This window comes from Neovison vison, chromosome 7, assembly GCF_020171115.1.
Source record: "Neovison vison isolate M4711 chromosome 7, ASM_NN_V1, whole genome shotgun sequence".
Lineage (NCBI taxonomy): Eukaryota > Metazoa > Chordata > Mammalia > Carnivora > Mustelidae > Neogale > Neogale vison.
The window spans coordinates 183,986,827-183,995,321 of record NC_058097.1 but is presented as its reverse complement, the minus strand read 5'-3'; the positions used below and the strand labels follow the sequence as shown (position 1 = coordinate 183,995,321).

The 8,495-nt window shown below is 36.6% G+C and overlaps 1 pseudogene; it reads right to left on the bottom strand.

The window, feature by feature from the left end:
- Positions 1-5,439: 5,439 nt before the first annotated feature.
- On the bottom strand, positions 5,440-5,687 carry LOC122913599 (annotated as a pseudogene).
- Between the last annotated feature and the right edge of the window lie 2,808 nt (positions 5,688-8,495).

The window sequence follows — 8,495 nt, the reverse complement described above, 5'->3', positions numbered from 1 at the left end:
GAAGAGTAAGTATTTTGTTTGTTTTTTTGCTTTTAAGTAAGCTCTACATCCAATGCAGGACTTGAACTCATGACCCCGAGATCCAGAGCTGCATGCTTTACCAACTGAGCCAGGCAGGCACTTTCTAATATCAAATTCTTTTCTTGTTAGTACCTTTTTATCAGAGAGTACCTGAATAATTTCACAAAGAATCTGTTACTTTTCTCTTCCCTATATTTCAGGTTAGTTTGTTCTTTATTCCTGTAGCTTTTTATTCCACAATTTATTTCCCTACAAATGACTGGGTGTTCTAGTTCCTGGCCTGTCTTGTTCTGACTCTCTTGTTCTAACAGCTGTTTTTTTCTCACTCATTTGCTCTTATCCTCTTCCCTCGTCTTCCTGTTTGCCTCATAGAGCCCTCCTATTTCACACTCTTATACCCTCAAGTATGTTATACTTGGCATAAAGTATACCGTTTTTATCTTGAGACTGCCATACTACATTGATTCTCCAGGGGACAGTCTAAACTTTAGTCTGACATTCAGGAAGCTATTGTTGTACTCTGAAATGAACTACTCTTCTTTACCACTATTATCCCCTTACTCCAGGCAAATGTATATATGTGTGTGTGTGTGTATGTGTGTATATATACAAATGTATATATGTGTGTGTGTGTATGTGTATACACACATACACACACACATATATACAAATATATATATACACATATAAATATATATACATGTAAATATACATACACACATGTGTGTGTGTGTGTACTAGATCCTCTCATCTCCTGACTATTCCCATGTATCCTTGTTGTGTTAGCTTCTATTGATGTAGCAAAAAATTACTACAAACTCAGCAACTTCAGATAATACATTTATTATCTCATGTTTTCCATGTCAGGGGCCTGGACACAGCTATCTGGATCCTCTGTTTAGATCTCACAGGGTGAATCAAGGTGTTGGCTGAGCGGAGATCCTCATCTGAGGGTCTGGATCCTCTTCTAGTAATACTGGTTATTGAAAGATGACATTCCCCTGCAGGTATATGGCTATTTTCTTGCTGGCTGCTAGCAGGGGGCTGCTCTGAGCTTCTAGAGGTTGTCCCTCAGAAGTTCACAACATAACTATTTGTGTTCTTTAAAGACAGCAGGAGTACATCTTTCTGACTTCTGCCCTCAGCAAAATAAAATTATGCATGTAAAGGGCTTACTTGATTGGGTCAGGCCCACTCAGATAATCTCCAGTAGTTTAAAGTCATTTTTGAGGGACTTCAATTACATCTGCAAAATCTTTTCATAGCAAGTACCTTGACTAGTATTAGCTTCAACAGAGACTGGATAGCTAAGGGGGTTATCTTCAGAACCCTGCTTTCCATACCTCTCATCACCCGTTCAACTTCTGTACAACCCTCAAGGTTAATCTCAAACCCTATCTACCCTTTGTTTCTCTCTCCAAATTCCTTATTTCTATTATAAACTTCTAGGCCACACACAGGTTTTATTTACTTATGTTTATGTTCGTCATATAGAATTTTGTTCTGAAAATGTGTTTTGTTTGAAAATGTGTGACTCATCCAATTACCCAAACACAACTGCAAATACACACACATAGACATATATACTCTCCCAATTTTGATTTTAATACGCTTGAAGGTACAAGATAATCTTTAAAATCTCTTTTGCATAAAACATATTCCTTGACTATGATACACCAAACACTCCAACAAGAAAAACTCAGTGTTTAAACTAGTCGTAGACTTTACAGGGTTCTATGCTAACCTTTTCTGGAGTTGGTAGAGAATCTCTGTACTACTGTTTAGGTTGAAAGCTCATTGTAATTTTCTCTAATTCACAAACAGCAGAACTTGGAGCCAGCACTGTAGGATACTAATGAAGCCCAATAATTGGATTGAAGACAAGCAGGCAACACTTTCCAATGGTCTTTCTCCAAATATTACCATAGGATTTTAGTCTGAATCACGAAGCACTTTAGTTGATAAGCACACATTCAGAAGATACCCATTTAGGAAATTATCTTCTGAAGAGATTGAGAGATCTCATGTTTATTTTTTACTAATTCTTGAACCAAGACTTGTGGCCTATGCACTTACAAATTATTTCTTCACTTTATAAGGGGGTGAGGGAGATTAGGATGAGGAACTTTTTAATAGGGAATTTTTTTGTAATTGGCTGTGTTAAAATCCACAGGCTTTATGTTATGCCCGTATTAATAGAATATTGAAGCAGAAATGAATTTCCTCTCAGAGTGAAGGCAAACATACTTTCTAACATTCTTCTTAGATTGCATGATAGCAAAAACTATTATACATGTGTATTGTTAAATATATGCATATATAAATTTTATACATGTATATTATTAAACATGCACATATAAATTTCAAAATTTTCACATATATATTTTATACATGTGTATTGTTAAACATATGCACATATAATTTTTCAAATGTTCAATGTTAAAATTTTTCTTTTTTGAGAAGAATAAATTAGTACATCTCTGGTTATGATGGAATAATACCTGGCATTGCTGTGATTAAACTAGGTACATTAATGTAAGCAGTGATGAATTGAAAGCACAGTAGAATTCTTGGTGGGTGTGAACTGATGAGTAATCTTAATTAGAGGTAAAATGTGCCCTTTATTTTTGTGCTATAAATGAATTTTCATATTATGAATTACAGAGACAAAGACAATGTGATGCACAGTGACACATTAGTCAAAGACCAAGTGCAGGTGAAGTAGGTACAGTTACTTCTTTGGAAAAGAAGAAGAAAAAGACAAAATTTATTCTGCATCTGATTACCTCAATTTACCTAAATTGAATGGTTCCCATGTTTGTTAATTGGTGATGTCTTATTCTATAGTTCATGACCTGGATTTACAGTATACTTTGGCTACAGCTAAAATTCAGTTATAAATTGGTATTTAATTTGATATCCAATTTAAGCTAAAATATTGGTAAATTGCCTATTCTATCCTCATCACAGAACAAAGGAAAATCAGGAAAAATGTACATCAATTAGTTTCCCCTGCAATGAATATTGCATATTGACCAATTATTAGAAAATAATCTCACCGGGGCCCCTGGGTGGCTCAGTGGGTTAAGCTGCTGCCTTCGGCTCAGGTCATGATCTCAGGGTCCTGGGATCGAGTCCCACATCGGGCTCTCTGCTCGGCAGGGAGCCTGCTTCCTCCTCTCTCTCTCTGCCTGCCTCTCTGCCTACTTGTGATCTCTCTCTGTCGAATAAATCAATAAAATCTTAAAAAAAAAAAAAAAGAAAAGAATCTCACCTTTTTTTAAAGTTTTTTAAAAATTTAATTTCTTTTCAGTGTAACAGAATTCATTGTTTATGTGCCACACCCAGTGCTCCATGCAATATGTGCCCTTCATAATACCCACCACCAGGCTACCCCAACCTCCCACCCTCCACCCCTTCAAAACCCTCAGATTGTTTTTCAGAGTCCATATAGGGTCTCTCATGGTTCATCTCTCCCTCCAATTTCCCTCAACTCCCTTCTCCTCTCCATCTCCCCATGTCCTCCGTGTTATTTCTTATGCTCCACAAATAAGTGAAACCATTTGATAATTGACTCTCTCTGCTTGACTGATTTCACTCAGCATAATCTCTTCCAGTCCTGTCCATGTTGATACAAAAGTTGGTTATTCATCTCTCACCATTTTTTTAAAGATTTTATTTATTTATTTGACAGAGAGAGATCACAAGTACGTAGAGAGAGAGAGAGGAGGAGGAAGTAGGCTCCCTACTGAGCAGAGAGCCCGATTCAGGACTTGATCCCAGGACCCTGAGATCATGACCTGAGCTGAAGGCAGAGGCTTAACCCACTGAGCCACCCAGGTGCCCCAATCTCACCATTTCTTGAGGTAAAGAACTTAGTAGTTTGAATTAATAGAGGTGGAGGTAGGAAGATCAGTAATAATAATTTGTTATATTATAAATGATAGCATCATTAACTGTATTTTTATTTTATTTTGTTTGGCATAAAGTACCATCTGACAACTGACTGAGTAAATCATCTAACGACACTAGTCAAGGGAAAATAACCTTATGGGGTAGCCTATTCTTTGAACCGAGCATCCTGTAGAAAGAGTATACTCACCATATTCTTCATATTGATGTAAGTTTGGAATACATGATAAAGGTAAAAAGTTTTGTTTCAAAGGTATTACTTTAATTAACTTATGTAATATTTCCACAGCTCCAACAAAGCTTGACAAAGAGGAAAATAAAGTTCAGTTGAGAACCTGAGACTTCAAATATCAAATACCAAGTAGGTAATAAAACACTATTTCCAAAGAGCTTGTGCTTTTCAACATATCATAAAGAGATGTTCTTAAATACCCTGGTGAAAAACTATAGAGATACTTGGTTTTCTTTTTTGTGCTCTTGGTAAACCAAGAAAAAATAGAATAGTACTTTTTAATCCAAGGATTCTGTTTTCTTTGCTTTTTTCCCTAGCCTAACTGTATCCAGATTTATTAAAGATACATTTCATAAACAGCCATGGTAGTTCAGGCAGGATACCAGGAAACAATCATTAACAGTATAAAACTTCCAAAGTCCATGCTTCAGTGGACTACTAAAATCAGATAGCCACTATAAATCCTAGTGAGTCTTCATGTTGTGTTATGAATACGGAAATTTTGGAGTGAGCATGCTTAGAATATTGTTCAACAACTTTTCGTAAGTTGACTCTGACTTTCAGGAAATGAAATGAAAATGGCAGCATTAGCAATCTGAAGACCCACAAGCTAAAAAAGGAGTCTTAGAAGGCATCAGGCTCAAAGGTCGTTTGCTTGATATACTGGGAACCATTTTGGGGGGTCAGGTTCCAATAAGTCTCTGGGTTAAAGGGAGTCAAGTCTATGCTGAAGACAGAGAGGGAAAAGAAGACATTAAAAAAAAAAAAATAAAAAAGAATTTTCCCTTTTCCACACCACAAGGAATTTGTTCCAAGAGGAACAACATCAACATCAAGAGGAATTTTCTCAAAACTAGAAGGAAGTAACTGTTTTCCCCCACATCAGTTCAGTTGTGAGTTATTGTATTAGTGACATATGCTCTTCCCCTCCAAATAACAATGAATTGTTCTCTATACCAACAACATAGCTTTAAAAAAAAGTAAAGCTGGGGCACCTGGGTGGCTCAGTGGGTTAAGTCTCTGCCTTCAGGTCATGATCTCGGGGTCTTGGGATCGAGCCCTGCATCGGGCTCTCCACTCGGTGGGGAGCCTACTTTCTCCTCTCTCTCTCTGCCTGCCTCTCTGTCTACTTGTGATATCTGTCTGTCAAATAAATAAATAAAATCTTAAAAAAAAAGTAAAGCAAAATTCTGCATTTTCAAAAACTTGATAAAAAATAGTATTTCAAACTGTATAGTCACAAGAAGTACACAGTTATCAAAAATGCACACACTTCATGTGGCTTCTTCAGCACCTTCAGTTTTCTGTGTCTAGTGTGTTTTGGAATCTCCACTTTCTGCTGGGTCATTCCCATCCTTGTCAGCACCATGTTTCCTCTTTTTCCCTTTGGGTATCTTCTCTTTCTTCTTTGCAGAGGTTTTTTAGTCTTGTGCTCTGGCTTTGAAGGAGATCTTACCTGTGATTCATCCTTCACCTTGGCTTTATCTCCTTTAGCATCCCCTTTAGCCTTTCTCTTTGGCATAGTGGCATTGGAGAGACATAGGCTCTGGATGTAGGGATGCAGTGGAGGTGGGCTCTAGTGGGCCAGGGGGTCTTTTCTGGTTCTGCTTTATACTGCTCCTCAGGATGCTTGTCTCCTTTTGATACCTAGGTTAAATTTAAGATGCTTGAAACACCCTTTGAGATTGGCGCCTGGACGCACTGGTAATCACATACTAGGGGAGACAACTCATATAAATTTACATTGTCAGGGCACCTGGGTGACCCAGTAAGTTAAGCATCTGACTCTGGGTTTCAGCTCAGCTCCTGATCTCATGGATCAAGGATTGGTGGCCTCCACGCTTCAGTAGGGAGTCTGCTTGGAAGATTCTTCCCCCCACCATTCTCTCTCTTTCTCTCAAATAAATAAGTAAATCTTTAAGAAAAAAAGAATTTACAGTGTACACACTTTAATCAGTCTATACCTACCATGGCAGGCCATCTTCTAATAACTAACTATAATTGGGTTTCCTACTAGGAAAAATGGACTTTTCTTAGACTGTGAAGATATTTCTGAAGATTTTTTTGAAAATACGCATGAGAGAAAAAAAGTCTGGTTATGTAATTATGAATGAAAATTAGAGAAATTATTTTCAGTGTGATCTTTAGAGTCAGTGGCTCTCCTGAGATAATAGTGAGTTTGTCCTTTTTTTTGGACCAAATTCAGTAGCTTTATATCACTACATTATACTTCAAGGTTGTCCAGAATGGGAGATTTTACATAATATGTTACATATCTCAGTTTTTGCCAAGGGGCTATAAAAAGCTCAGGTGCCATAGTCTGATAGATATTCCAGAGGTAGAGATGGACATTTTGCTTCTAATCATATACTAATTTATTTTCATGTGGGTTGTTTATTACTTTGAGAATTTCTCAATGCATTCTTGAAGCATTTTCCTTAGGAAGTAAATCTATCTAATTTTTACTGTATTTAGCATTCAAAAATGTTTGTCCTCTCTAGTTTTGTTTAAACAGAGACATGAGTAAATTACAGATAAGGAACTATTTCTAGATTAAGAACATTACTTATATAATATCATTGCTCAGTCAATTCTTTTCTCCCAGTATTAGACATATTAACAGAATAAAAAATCAGAATATAAATAGAAAATAAGTGATGTTCATAATAACAATCATCTGAAAACATAAAATGGAGCAGAGTATGGAATTTGAAATAACCAAGATATTTATTTATTTATTTATTTTTTATAAGGATTTTTTTTTTAAAGATTTTATTTATTTATTTGACAGAGAGAGATCACAAGTAGGCAGAGGGGCAGGCAGAGAGAGAGAGAGAGAGGAGGAAGCAGGCTCCCTGCTGAGCAGAGAGCCCAATGCGGGACTTGATCCCAGGATTCTGAGATCATGACCTGAGCCGAAGGCAGCGGCTTAACCCACTGAGCCACCCAGGTGCCCCTAACCAAGATATTTAAATTTCTTGCATGAGCTTATGAAAATTTATGAAATTTTTGGCCTCAATTTCTTTCTTAAAATAGAATTAATAAAATTTATGTTACCTTGTTGTAGAGAATAGGTGAAAAAATAAGGGAACATATACATTTTTGAACATATGTATATTTTTATTTATTTTGTAGAGTAGATAGCACTTTAGTAGGTATTCAAGAAATGGTATATTAATTTTGTTGGTATTAGAACACATTATAGTTTACAAATATTGTTTTTGTATGGAGTAATATTTTCTTGCTACTTTCCCTTTTTTACATATAAGAACCTGAAAGTCCGAGAGGCTAGATGATTCTCTCCAGCTTTTACATGTAGAAACTTTCTAAGTGACGGCTTCTTACTTATTCCACAAATATTCTGATGTTTCACATTATCTAATTTAATCATTGCAACAACAAAAAATCTGAAGCACAGAGAGTTTAAATCATTTTCCAGGGATCACATAGCTAAAGTGTGAGAAATTAGGAGACAAGACCCCTATAGCTGCCAGACAGATCTCAATCTCCTAATACTAGAGTGATCTGAACCTCAATGAGGCCAAGGAGATCATGCTAAATTTCCAATCTAATCTCCATTCTCCCCTTCACTGTTTTTTTTTTTTTTTTAATCTTCTAGCTATACAAACCACTTACTGTTCCCCAAACATACCATCTACTTTCCAACATGTTTTACTCACACCCTGAATTTTTATTCCTGCTTTTGTTTACTAATTATATTCCCAGTGTTCTTCCAAGTTTTGTGTACACTGACCTCTCCTTTGAATTCCTTCAGTGAACTACAGGCAAAATCACGTCATCTTTGTGTTTCCACAGCTCCTTATACAAGAGTTTCTGAAAACATTTATAACCCTTCCTAAGCCAAAAATAAAATATCCAACCACATTTTTATTTTTTATTTTTATTTTTATTTTTTTTAAAGATTTTATTTATTTGTTTGACACAGAGAGAGATCACAATAGGTAGAGAGGCAGGTGCGGGTTGGGGTGGGGAGTAGGCTCTCCACTGAGCAGAGAGCCCGATTCGGGGCTCGATCCCAGGACCCTGAGGTCATGACCTGAGCTGAAGGCAGAGGCTTTAACCCACTGAGCCACCCAGGCGCCCCTCCAACCACATTTTTAGAACTATGTGTCTGATCTAAGCATTTTACATGTTTATGCATATAAGTATCACAAAAATTTAATGGGTTGTTACTATCATCATCCTACTTTCACAGACACTCAGTGAGGTAAACTTCCTAAGTTCACCCAGCTCAGCCTTCATATGCTTCCTTTTTTCACGTTACATCTTTTTCTACTCATTCACATTCACATTTCCATGTATTCTATAT